Source organism: Syngnathus scovelli, chromosome 4 (genome assembly GCF_024217435.2).
Source record: "Syngnathus scovelli strain Florida chromosome 4, RoL_Ssco_1.2, whole genome shotgun sequence".
NCBI lineage: Eukaryota > Metazoa > Chordata > Actinopteri > Syngnathiformes > Syngnathidae > Syngnathus > Syngnathus scovelli.
Genome location: NC_090850.1, coordinates 4233996 through 4247574, shown reverse-complemented (window position 1 = coordinate 4247574; position 13579 = coordinate 4233996).

Below are 13579 nucleotides of genomic sequence, written 5' to 3'. Positions count from 1 at the left end.
TTAAGCAATAAAATTAAAAATGCACCTAAAACCTAAACCAAACGTTGCAGATGGTCATTTCTTCATGCGCAGTGGTCAACGCGGCACTCTCTAGCTGCCAAGAGCACTTTTTACTATGCGCACCCAACCAGAGTGACGGGAGGAGCACATTTCAGAAAACGTGCTCAGCTCGTCCAGAAAATGCGATTTAAGCAATAAAATTAAAAATGCACCTAAAACCTAAACCAAACGTTGCAGGTGGTTATTTCTTCATGCGCAGCAGTCAACGCGGCACTCTCTAGCTGCCAAGAGCACTTTTTACTATGCACACCCAACCAGAGTGACGGGAGGAGCACACTTCAGAAAACGTGCTCAGCTCGTCGAGAAAATGCGATTTAAGCAATAAAATTAAAAATGCACCTAAAACCTAAACCAAACGTTGCAGGTGGTTATTTCTTCATGCGCAGTGGTCAACGCGGCACTCTCTAGCTGCCAAGAGCACTTTTTACTATGCGCACCCAACCAGAGTGACGGAAAGGAGCACATTTCAGAAAACGTGCTCGGCTCGTCGAGAAAATGCGATTTAAGCAATAAAATGAAAAATGCACATAAAACCTAAACCAAACGTTGCAGGTGGTTATTTCTTCTTGCGCAGTGGTCAACGCGGCACTCTCTAGCTGCCAAGAGCACTTTTTACTATGCGCACCCAACCAGAGTGACGGGAGGAGCACATTTCAGAAAACGTGCTCAGCTCGTCGAGAAAATGCGATTTAAGCAATAAAATTAAAAATGCACCCAAAACCTAAACCAAACGTTGCAGGTGGTTATTTCTTCATGCGCAGTGGCCAACGCGGCACTCTCTAGCTGCCAAGAGCACTTTTTATTATGCGCACTCAACCAGAGTGACGGGAGGAGCACATTTCAGAAAACGTGCTCAGCTCGTCGAGAAAATTCGATTTAAGCAATAAAATTAAAAATGCACCTAAAACCTAAACCAAACGTTGCAGGTGGTTATTTCTTCATGTGCAGCAGTCAACGCGGCACTCTCTAGCTGCCAAGAGCACTTTTTACTATGCGCACCCGACCAGAGTGACGGGAGGAGCACATTTCAGAAAACGTGCTCAGCTCGTCGAGAAAATGCGATTTAAGCAATAAAATTAAAAATGCACCTAAAACCTAAACCAAACGTTGCAGATGGTCATTTCTTCATGCGCAGTGGTCAACGCGGCACTCTCTAGCTGCCAAGAGCACTTTTTACTATGCGCACCCAATCAGAGTGACGGGAGGAGCACATTTCAGAAAACGTGCTCAGCTCGTCGAGAAAATGCGATTTAAGCAATAAAATTAAAAATGCACCTAAAACCTAAACCAAACGTTGCAGGTGGTTATTTCTTCATGCGCAGCAGTCAACGCGGCACTCTCTAGCTGCCAAGAGCACTTTTCACTATGCACACCCAACCAGAGTGACGGGAGGAGCACATTTCAGAAAACGTGCTCAGCTTGTCGAAAAAATGCGATTTAAGCAATAAAATTAAAAATGCACCTAAAACCTAAACCAAACGTTGCAGATGGTCATTTCTTCATGCGCAGTGGTCAACGTGGCACTCTCTAGCTGCCAAGAGCACTTTTTACTATGCACACCCAACCAGAGTGACGGGAGGAGCACATTTCAGAAAACGTGCTCAGCTCGTCGAGAAAATGCGATTTAAGCAATAAAATTAAAAATGCACCTAAAACCTAAACCAAACGTTGCAGGTGGTTATTTCTTCATGCGCAGCAGTCAACGCGGAACTCTCTAGCTGCCAAGAGCACTTTTTACTATGCACACCCAACCAGAGTGACGGGAGGAGCACATTTCAGAAAACGTGCTCAGCTCGTCGAGAAAATGCGATTAAAGCAATAAAATTAAAAATGCACCTAAAACCTAAACCAAACGTTGCACGTGGTTATTTCTTCATGCGCAGCGGTCAACGCGGCACTCTCTAGCTGCCAAGAGCACTTTTTACTATGCGCACCCAACCAGAGTGACGGGAGGAGCACATTTCAGAAAACGTGCTCAGCTCGTCGAGAAAATGCGATTTAAGCAATAAAATTAAAAATGCACCTAAAACCTAAAACAAACGTTGCACGTGGTTATTTCTTCATGCGCAGTGGTCAACGCGGCACTCTCTAGCTGCCAAGAGCACTTTTTACTATGCGCACCCGACCAGAGTGACGGGAGGAGCACATTTCAGAAAACGTGCTCAGCTCGACGAGAAAATGCGATTCAAGCAATAAAATTAAAAATGCACCCAAAACGTAAACCAAACGTTGCAGGTGGTTATTTCTTCATGCGCAGTGGTCAACGCGGCACTCTCTAGCTGCCAAGAGCACTTTTTACTATGCGCACCCAACCAGAGTGACGGGAGGAGCACATTTCAGAAAACGTGCTCAGCTCGTCGAGAAAATGCGATTTAAGCAATAAAATTAAAAATGCACCTAAAACCTAAACCAAACGTTGCAGGTGGTTATTTCTTCATGCGCAGTGGTCAACGCGGCACTCTCTAGCTGCCAAGAGCACTTTTTACTATGCGCACCCAACCAGAGTGACGGGAGGAGCACATTTCAGAAAACGTGCTCAGCTCGTCGAGAAAATGCGATTTAAGCAATAAAATTAAAAATGCACCCAAAACTAAACCAAACTTTGCAGATGGTCATTTCTAAATGCGCAGTGGTCAACGCGGCACTCTCTAGCTGCCAAGAGCACTTTTTACCATGCGCAGCCAACCAGAGTGACGGGAGGAGCACATTTCAGAAAACGTGCTCAGCTCGACGAGAAAATGCGATTTAAGCAATAAAATTAAAAATACACCCAAAACCTAAACCAAACGTTGCAGGCGGTTATTTATTCATGCGCAGTGGTTAACGCGGCACTCTCTAGCTGACAAGAGCACTTTTTACCATGCGCACCCAACCAGAGTGACGGGAGGAGCACATTTCAGAAAACGTGCTCAGCTCGTCGAGAAAATGCAATTTAAGCAATAAAATTGAAAATGCTCCTAAAACCTAAACCAAACGTTGCAGGTGGTTATTTCTTCATGCGCAGCAGTCAACGCGGCAGTCTCTAGCTGCCAAGAGCACTTTTTACTATGTGCACCCAACCAGAGTGACGGGAGGAGCACGTTTCGGAAAACGTGCTCAGCTCGTCGACAAAATGAGATTTAAGCAATAAAAATAAAAATGCACCTAAAACCTAAAACAAACGTTGCACGTGGTTATTTCTTCATGCGCAGTGGTCAACGTGGCACTCTCTAGCTGCCAAGAGCACTTTTTACTATGCGCACCCAACCAGAGTGACGGGAGGAGCACATTTCAGAAAACGTGCTCAGCTCGTTGAGAAAATGCGATTTAAGCAATAAAATTAAAAATGCACCTAAAACCTAAACCAAACTTGCAGGTGGTTATTTCTTCATGTGCAGTGGTCAACGCGGCACTCTCTAGCTGCCAAGAGCACTTTTTACTATGCGCACCCAACCAGAGTGACGGGAGGAGCACATTTCAGAAAACGTGCTCAGCTCGTCGAGAAAATGCGATTTAAGCAATAAAATTAAAAATGCACCTAAAACCTAAACCAAACGTTGCAGGTGGTTATTTCTTCATGCGCAGTGGTCAACGCGGCACTCTCTAGCTGCCAAGAGCACTTTTTACTATGCGCACCCAACCAGAGTGACGGGAGGAGCACATTTCAGAAAACGTGCTCAGCTCGACGAGAAAATGCGATTTAAGCAATAAAATTAAAAATACACCCATAACCTAAAGCAAACGTTGCAGGCGGTTATTTCTTCATGCGCAGTGGTCAACGCGGCACTCTCTAGCTGCCAAGAGCACTTTTTACCATGCGCACCCAACCAGAGTGACGGGAGGAGCACATTTCAGAAAACGTGCTCAGCTCGTCGAGAAAATGCGATTTAAGCAATAAAATTAAAAATGCACCTAAAACCTAAACCAAACGTTTCAGGTGGTTATTTCTTCATGCGCAGCAGTCAACGCGGCACTCTCTAGCTGCCAAGAGCACTTTTTACTATGTGCACCCAACCAGAGTGACGGGAGGAGCACGTTTGGGAAAACGTGCTCAGCTCGTCGAGAAAATGCGATTTAAGCAATAAAATTAAAAATGCACCTAAAACCTAAACCAAACGTTGCAGGTGGTTATTCCTTCATGCGCAATGGTCAACGCGGCACTCTCTAGCTGCCAAGAGCACTTTTTACTATGCGCACCCAACCAGAGTGACGGGAGGAGCACATTTCAGAAAACGTGCTCAGCTCGTCGAGAAAATGCAATTTAAGCAATCAAATTAAAAATGCACCTAAAACCTAAACCAAACGTTGCAGGTGGTTATTTCTTCATGCGCAGTGGTCAACGCGGCACTCTCTAGCTGCCAAGAGCACTTTTTACTATGCGCACCCAACCAGAGTGACGGGAGGAGCACATTTCAGAAAACGTGCTCAGCTCGTCGAGAAAATGCGATTTAAGCAATAAAATTAAAAATGCACCTAAAACCTAAACCAAACTTGCAGGTGGTTATTTCTTCATGCGCAGTGGTCAACGCGGCACTCTCTAGCTGCCAAGAGCACTTTTTACTATGCGCACCCAACCAGAGTGACGGGAGGAGCACATTTCAGAAAACGTGCTCAGCTCGTCGAGAAAATGCGATTTAAGCAATAAAATTAAAAATGCACCCAAAACCTAAACCAAACGTTGCAGGTGGTTATTTCTTCATGCGCAGTGGTCAACGCGGCACTCTCTAGCTGCCAAGAGCACTTTTTACTATGCGCACCGAACCAGAGTGACGGGAGGAGCACATTTCAGAAAACGTGCTCAGCTCGTCGAGAAAATGCGATTTAAGCAATAAAATTAAAAATGCACCTAAAACCTAAACCAAACGCTGCAGATGGTCATTTCTTCATGCGCAGTGGTCAACGCGGCACTCTCTAGCTGCCAAGACCACTTTTTACTATGCGCACCCAACCAGAGTGACGGGAGGAGCACATTTCAGAAAACGTGCTCAGCTCGTCGAGAAAATGCGATTTAAGCAATAAAATTAAAAATGCACCTAAAACCTAAACCAAACGTTGCAGATGGTCATTTCTTCATGCGCAGTGGTCAACGCGGCACTCTCTAGCTGCCAAGAGCACTTTTTACTATGCGCACCCAACAAGAGTGACGGGAGGAGCACATTTCAGAAAACGTGCTCAGCTCGTCGAGAAAATGCGATTTAAGCAATACAATTAAAAATGCACCCAAAACCTAAACCAAACGTTGCAGGTGGTTATTTCTTCATGCGCAGTGGTCAACGCGGCACTCTCTAGCTGCCAAGAGCACTTTTTATTATGCGCACCCAACCAGAGTGACGGGAGGAGCACATTTCAGAAAATGTGCTCAGCTCGTCGAGAAAATGCGATTTAAGCAATAAAATTAGAAATGCACCCAAAACCTAAACCAAACGTTGCAGATGGTCATTTCTTCATGCGCAGTGGTCAACGCGGCACTCTCTAGCTGCCAAGAGCACATTTTACTATGCGCACCCAACCAGAGTGACGGGAGGAGCACATTTCAGAAAACGTGCTCAGCTCGACGAAAAAATGCGATCTAAGCAATAAAATTAAAAATGCACCCAAAACCTAAACCAAACGTTGCAGGTGGTTATTTCTTCATGCGCAGTGGTCAACGCGGCACTCTCTAGCTGCCAAGAGCACTTTTTACTATGCGCACCCAACCAGAGTGACGGGAGCACATTTCAGAAAACGTGCTCAGCTCGTCGAGAAAATGCAATTTAAGCAATAAAATTAAAAATGCACCCAAAACCTAAACCAAACGTTGCAGGTGGTTATTTCTTCATGCGCAGTGGTCAACGCGGCACTCTCTAGCTGCCAAGAGCACATTTTATTATGCACACCCAACCAGAGTGACGGGAGGAGCACATTTCAGAAAACGTGCTCAGCTCGTCGAGAAAATGCGATTTAAGCAATAAAATTAAAAATGCACCCAAAACCTAAACCAAACGTTGCAGGTGGTTATTTCTTCATGCACAGTGGTCAACGCGGCACTCTCTAGCTGCCAAGAGCACTTTTTACTATGCGCACCCAACCAGAGTGACGGGAGGAGCACATTTCAGAAAACGTGCTCAGCTCGTCGAGAAAATGCGATTTAAGCAATAAAATTAAAAATGCACCTAAACCCTAAACCAAACGTTGCAGGTGGTTATTTCTTCATGCGCAGTGGTCAACGCGGCGCTCTCTAGCTGCCAAGAGCACTTTTTACTATGCGCACCCAACCAGAGTGACGGGAGGAGCACATTTCAGAAAACGTGCTCAGCTCGTCCAGAAAATGCGATTTAAGCAATAAAATTAAAAATGCACCTAAAACCTAAACCAAACGTTGCAGGTGGTTATTTCTTCATGCGCAGTGGTCAACGCGGCACTCTCTAGCTGCCAAGAGCACTTTTTACTATCCGCACCCAACCAGAGTGACGGGAGGAGCACATTTCAGAAAACGTGCTCAGCTCGTCGAGAAAATGCGATTTAAGCAATAAAATTAAAAATGCATCTAAAACCTAAACCAAACGTTGCAGGTGGTTATTTCTTCATGCGCAGTGGTCAACGCGGCACTCTCTAGCTGCCAAGAGCACTTTTTACTATGCGCACCCAACCAGAGTGACGGGAGGAGCACATTTCAGAAAACGTCCTCAGCTCGTCGAGAAAATGCGATTTAAGCAATAAAATTAAAAATGCACCTAAAACCTAAACCAAACGTTGCAGGTGGTTATTTCTTCATGCGCAGTGGTCAACGCGGCACTCTCTAGCTGCCAAGAGCACATTTTATTATGCACACCCAACCAGAGTGACGGGAGGAGCACATTTCAGAAAACGTGCTCAGCTCGTCGAGAAAATGCGATTTAAGCAATAAAATTAAAAATGCACCTAAAACCTAAACCAAACGTTGCAGATGGTCATTTCTTCATGCGCAGTGGTCAACGCGGCACTCTCTAGCTGCCAAGAGCACTTTTTACTATGCGCACCCAACCAGAGTGACGGGAGGAGCACATTTCAGAAAACGTGCTCAGCTCGTCGAGAAAATGCGATTTAAGCAATAAAATTAAAAATGCACCTAAAACCTAAACCAAACGTTGCAGGTGGTTATTTATTCATGCGCAATGGTCAACGCGGCACTCTCTAGCTGCCAAGAGCACTTCTTACTATGCGCACCCAACCAGAGTGACGGGAGGAGCACATTTCAGAAAACGTGCTCAGCTCGTCGAGAAAATGCGATTTAAGCAATACAATTAAAAATGCACCTAAAACCTAAACCAAACGTTGCAGATGGGCATTTCTTCATGCGCAGTGGTCAACGCGGCACTCTCTAGCTGCCAAGAGCACTTTTTACTATGCGCACCCAACCAGAGTGACGGGAGGAGCACATTTCAGAAAACGTGCTCAGCTCGTCCAGAAAATGCGATTTAAGCAATAAAATTAAAAATGCACCTAAAACCTAAACCAAACGTTGCAGATGGTCATTTCTTCATGCGCAGTGGTCAACGCGGCACTCTCTAGCTGCCAAGAGCACTTTTTACTATGCGCATCCAACAAGAGTGACGGGAGGAGCACATTTCAGAAAACTTGCTCAGCTCGTCCAGAAAATGCGATTTAAGCAATAAAATTAAAAATGCACCCAAAACCTAAACCAAACGTTTCAGGTGGTTATTTCTTCATGCGCAGTGGTCAATGCGGCACTCTCTAGCTGCCAAGAGCACTTTTTACTATGCGCACCCAACCAGAGTGACGGGGAGGAGCACATTTCAGAAAACGTACTGAGCTCGTCGAGAAAATGCGATTTAAGCAATAAAATTAAAAATGCACCTAAAACCTAAAGCAAACGTTGCAGGTGGTTATTTCTTCATGCGCAGTGGTCAACACGGCACTCTCTAGCTGCCAAGAGCACTTTTTACTATGCGCACCCAACAAGAGTGACGGGAGGAACACATTTCAGAAAACGTGCTCAGCTCGTCGAGAAAATGCGATTTAAGCAATAACATTAAAAATGCACCCAAAACCTAAACCAAACGTTGCAGGTGGTTATTTCTTCATGCGCAGTGGTCAACGCGGCACTCTCTAGCTGCCAAGAGCACTTTTTACTATGCGCACCCAACCAGAGTGACGGGAGGAGCACATTTCAGAAAACGTGCTCAGCTCGTCGAGAAAATGCGATTTAAACATTAAAATTAAAAATGCACCCAAAACCTAAACCAAACGTTGCAGATGGTCATTTCTTCATGAGCAGTGGTCAACGCGGCACTCTCTAGCTGCCAAGAGAACTTTTTACTATGCGCACCCAACCAGAGTGACGGGAGGAGCACATTTCAGAAAACGTGCTCAGCTCGACGAGAAAATGCGATTTAAGCAATAAAATTAAAAATGCACCCAAAACCTAAACCAAACGTTGCAGGTGGTTATTTATTCATGCGCAATGGTCAACGCGGCACTCTCTAGCTGCCAAGAGCACTTTTTACTATGCGCACCCAACCAGAGTGACGGGAGGAGCACATTTCAGAAAACGTGCTCAGCTCGTCGAGAAAATGCGATTTAAGCAATAAAATTAAAAATGCACCTAAAACCTAAACCAAACGTTGCAGGTGGTTATTTCTTCATGCGCAGTGGTCAACGCGGCACTCTCTAGCTGCCAAGAGCACTTTTTACTATGCGCACCCAACCAGAGTGTCGGGAGGAGCACATTTCAGAAAACGTGCTCAGCTCGTCGAGAAAATGCGATTTAAGCAATAAAATTAAAAATGAACCTAATACCTAGCCAAACGTTGCAGGTGGTTATTTCTTCATGCGCAGTGGTCAACGCGGCACTCTCTAGCTGCCAAGAGCACTTTTTACTATGCACACCCAAACAGAGTGACGGGAGGAGCACATTCCAGAAAACGTGCTCAGCTCGTCGAGAAAATGCAATTTAAGTAATACAATTAAAAATGCACCCAAAACCTAAACCAAACGTTGCAGATGGTTATTTCTTCGTGCGCATTGGTCAACGCGGCACTCTCTAGCTGCCAAGAGCACTTTTTACTATGCACACCCAACCAGAGTGACGGGAGGAGCACATTTCAGAAAACGTGCTCAGCTCGTCGAGAAAATGCGATTTAAGCAATAAAATTAAAAATGCACCTAAAACCTAAACCAAACGCTGCAGATGGTCATTTCTTCATGCGCAGTGGTCAACGCGGCACTCTCTAGCTGCCAAGAGCACTTTTTACTATGCACACCCAACTAGAGTGACGGGAGGAGCACATTCCAGAAAACGTGCTCAGCTCGTCGAGAAAATGCGATTTAAGCAATAAAATTAAAAATGCACCCAAAACCTAAACCAAACGTTGCAGTTGGTTATTTCTTCATGCGCAGTGGTCAACGCGGCACTCTCTAACTGCCAAGAGCACTTTTTACTATGCGCACCCAACCAGAGTGACGGTAGGAGCACATTTCAGAAAACGTGCTCAGCTCGTCGAGAAAATGCGATTTAAGCAATACAATTAAAAATGCACCCAAAACCTAAACCAAACGTTGCAGGTGGTTATTTCTTCATGCGCAGTGGTCAACGCGGCACTCTCTAGCTGCCAAGAGCACTTTTTATTATGCGCACCCAACCAGAGTGACGGGAGGAGCACATTTCAGAAAATGTGCTCAGCTCGTCGAGAAAATGCGATTTAAGCAATAAAATTAGAAATGCACCCAAAACCTAAACCAAACGTTGCAGATGGTCATTTCTTCATGCGCAGTGGTCAACGCGGCACTCTCTAGCTGCCAAGAGCACATTTTACTATGCGCACCCAACCAGAGTGACGGGAGGAGCACATTTCAGAAAACGTGCTCAGCTCGACGAAAAAATGCGATCTAAGCAATAAAATTAAAAATGCACCCAAAACCTAAACCAAACGTTGCAGGTGGTTATTTCTTCATGCGCAGTGGTCAACGCGGCACTCTCTAGCTGCCAAGAGCACTTTTTACTATGCGCACCCAACCAGAGTGACGGGAGCACATTTCAGAAAACGTGCTCAGCTCGTCGAGAAAATGCAATTTAAGCAATAAAATTAAAAATGCACCCAAAACCTAAACCAAACGTTGCAGGTGGTTATTTCTTCATGCGCAGTGGTCAACGCGGCACTCTCTAGCTGCCAAGAGCACATTTTATTATGCACACCCAACCAGAGTGACGGGAGGAGCACATTTCAGAAAACGTGCTCAGCTCGTCGAGAAAATGCGATTTAAGCAATAAAATTAAAAATGCACCCAAAACCTAAACCAAACGTTGCAGGTGGTTATTTCTTCATGCACAGTGGTCAACGCGGCACTCTCTAGCTGCCAAGAGCACTTTTTACTATGCGCACCCAACCAGAGTGACGGGAGGAGCACATTTCAGAAAACGTGCTCAGCTCGTCGAGAAAATGCGATTTAAGCAATAAAATTAAAAATGCACCTAAACCCTAAACCAAACGTTGCAGGTGGTTATTTCTTCATGCGCAGTGGTCAACGCGGCGCTCTCTAGCTGCCAAGAGCACTTTTTACTATGCGCACCCAACCAGAGTGACGGGAGGAGCACATTTCAGAAAACGTGCTCAGCTCGTCCAGAAAATGCGATTTAAGCAATAAAATTAAAAATGCACCTAAAACCTAAACCAAACGTTGCAGGTGGTTATTTCTTCATGCGCAGTGGTCAACGCGGCACTCTCTAGCTGCCAAGAGCACTTTTTACTATCCGCACCCAACCAGAGTGACGGGAGGAGCACATTTCAGAAAACGTGCTCAGCTCGTCGAGAAAATGCGATTTAAGCAATAAAATTAAAAATGCATCTAAAACCTAAACCAAACGTTGCAGGTGGTTATTTCTTCATGCGCAGTGGTCAACGCGGCACTCTCTAGCTGCCAAGAGCACTTTTTACTATGCGCACCCAACCAGAGTGACGGGAGGAGCACATTTCAGAAAACGTCCTCAGCTCGTCGAGAAAATGCGATTTAAGCAATAAAATTAAAAATGCACCTAAAACCTAAACCAAACGTTGCAGGTGGTTATTTCTTCATGCGCAGTGGTCAACGCGGCACTCTCTAGCTGCCAAGAGCACATTTTATTATGCACACCCAACCAGAGTGACGGGAGGAGCACATTTCAGAAAACGTGCTCAGCTCGTCGAGAAAATGCGATTTAAGCAATAAAATTAAAAATGCACCTAAAACCTAAACCAAACGTTGCAGATGGTCATTTCTTCATGCGCAGTGGTCAACGCGGCACTCTCTAGCTGCCAAGAGCACTTTTTACTATGCGCACCCAACCAGAGTGACGGGAGGAGCACATTTCAGAAAACGTGCTCAGCTCGTCGAGAAAATGCGATTTAAGCAATAAAATTAAAAATGCACCTAAAACCTAAACCAAACGTTGCAGGTGGTTATTTATTCATGCGCAATGGTCAACGCGGCACTCTCTAGCTGCCAAGAGCACTTCTTACTATGCGCACCCAACCAGAGTGACGGGAGGAGCACATTTCAGAAAACGTGCTCAGCTCGTCGAGAAAATGCGATTTAAGCAATACAATTAAAAATGCACCTAAAACCTAAACCAAACGTTGCAGATGGGCATTTCTTCATGCGCAGTGGTCAACGCGGCACTCTCTAGCTGCCAAGAGCACTTTTTACTATGCGCACCCAACCAGAGTGACGGGAGGAGCACATTTCAGAAAACGTGCTCAGCTCGTCCAGAAAATGCGATTTAAGCAATAAAATTAAAAATGCACCTAAAACCTAAACCAAACGTTGCAGATGGTCATTTCTTCATGCGCAGTGGTCAACGCGGCACTCTCTAGCTGCCAAGAGCACTTTTTACTATGCGCATCCAACAAGAGTGACGGGAGGAGCACATTTCAGAAAACTTGCTCAGCTCGTCCAGAAAATGCGATTTAAGCAATAAAATTAAAAATGCACCCAAAACCTAAACCAAACGTTTCAGGTGGTTATTTCTTCATGCGCAGTGGTCAATGCGGCACTCTCTAGCTGCCAAGAGCACTTTTTACTATGCGCACCCAACCAGAGTGACGGGGAGGAGCACATTTCAGAAAACGTACTGAGCTCGTCGAGAAAATGCGATTTAAGCAATAAAATTAAAAATGCACCTAAAACCTAAAGCAAACGTTGCAGGTGGTTATTTCTTCATGCGCAGTGGTCAACACGGCACTCTCTAGCTGCCAAGAGCACTTTTTACTATGCGCACCCAACAAGAGTGACGGGAGGAACACATTTCAGAAAACGTGCTCAGCTCGTCGAGAAAATGCGATTTAAGCAATAACATTAAAAATGCACCCAAAACCTAAACCAAACGTTGCAGGTGGTTATTTCTTCATGCGCAGTGGTCAACGCGGCACTCTCTAGCTGCCAAGAGCACTTTTTACTATGCGCACCCAACCAGAGTGACGGGAGGAGCACATTTCAGAAAACGTGCTCAGCTCGTCGAGAAAATGCGATTTAAACATTAAAATTAAAAATGCACCCAAAACCTAAACCAAACGTTGCAGATGGTCATTTCTTCATGAGCAGTGGTCAACGCGGCACTCTCTAGCTGCCAAGAGAACTTTTTACTATGCGCACCCAACCAGAGTGACGGGAGGAGCACATTTCAGAAAACGTGCTCAGCTCGACGAGAAAATGCGATTTAAGCAATAAAATTAAAAATGCACCCAAAACCTAAACCAAACGTTGCAGGTGGTTATTTATTCATGCGCAATGGTCAACGCGGCACTCTCTAGCTGCCAAGAGCACTTTTTACTATGCGCACCCAACCAGAGTGACGGGAGGAGCACATTTCAGAAAACGTGCTCAGCTCGTCGAGAAAATGCGATTTAAGCAATAAAATTAAAAATGCACCTAAAACCTAAACCAAACGTTGCAGGTGGTTATTTCTTCATGCGCAGTGGTCAACGCGGCACTCTCTAGCTGCCAAGAGCACTTTTTACTATGCGCACCCAACCAGAGTGTCGGGAGGAGCACATTTCAGAAAACGTGCTCAGCTCGTCGAGAAAATGCGATTTAAGCAATAAAATTAAAAATGAACCTAATACCTAGCCAAACGTTGCAGGTGGTTATTTCTTCATGCGCAGTGGTCAACGCGGCACTCTCTAGCTGCCAAGAGCACTTTTTACTATGCACACCCAAACAGAGTGACGGGAGGAGCACATTCCAGAAAACGTGCTCAGCTCGTCGAGAAAATGCAATTTAAGTAATACAATTAAAAATGCACCCAAAACCTAAACCAAACGTTGCAGATGGTTATTTCTTCGTGCGCATTGGTCAACGCGGCACTCTCTAGCTGCCAAGAGCACTTTTTACTATGCACACCCAACCAGAGTGACGGGAGGAGCACATTTCAGAAAACGTGCTCAGCTCGTCGAGAAAATGCGATTTAAGCAATAAAATTAAAAATGCACCTAAAACCTAAACCAAACGCTGCAGATGGTCATTTCTTCATGCGCAGTGGTCAACGCGGCACTCTCTAGCTGCCAAGAGCACTTTTTACTATGCACAC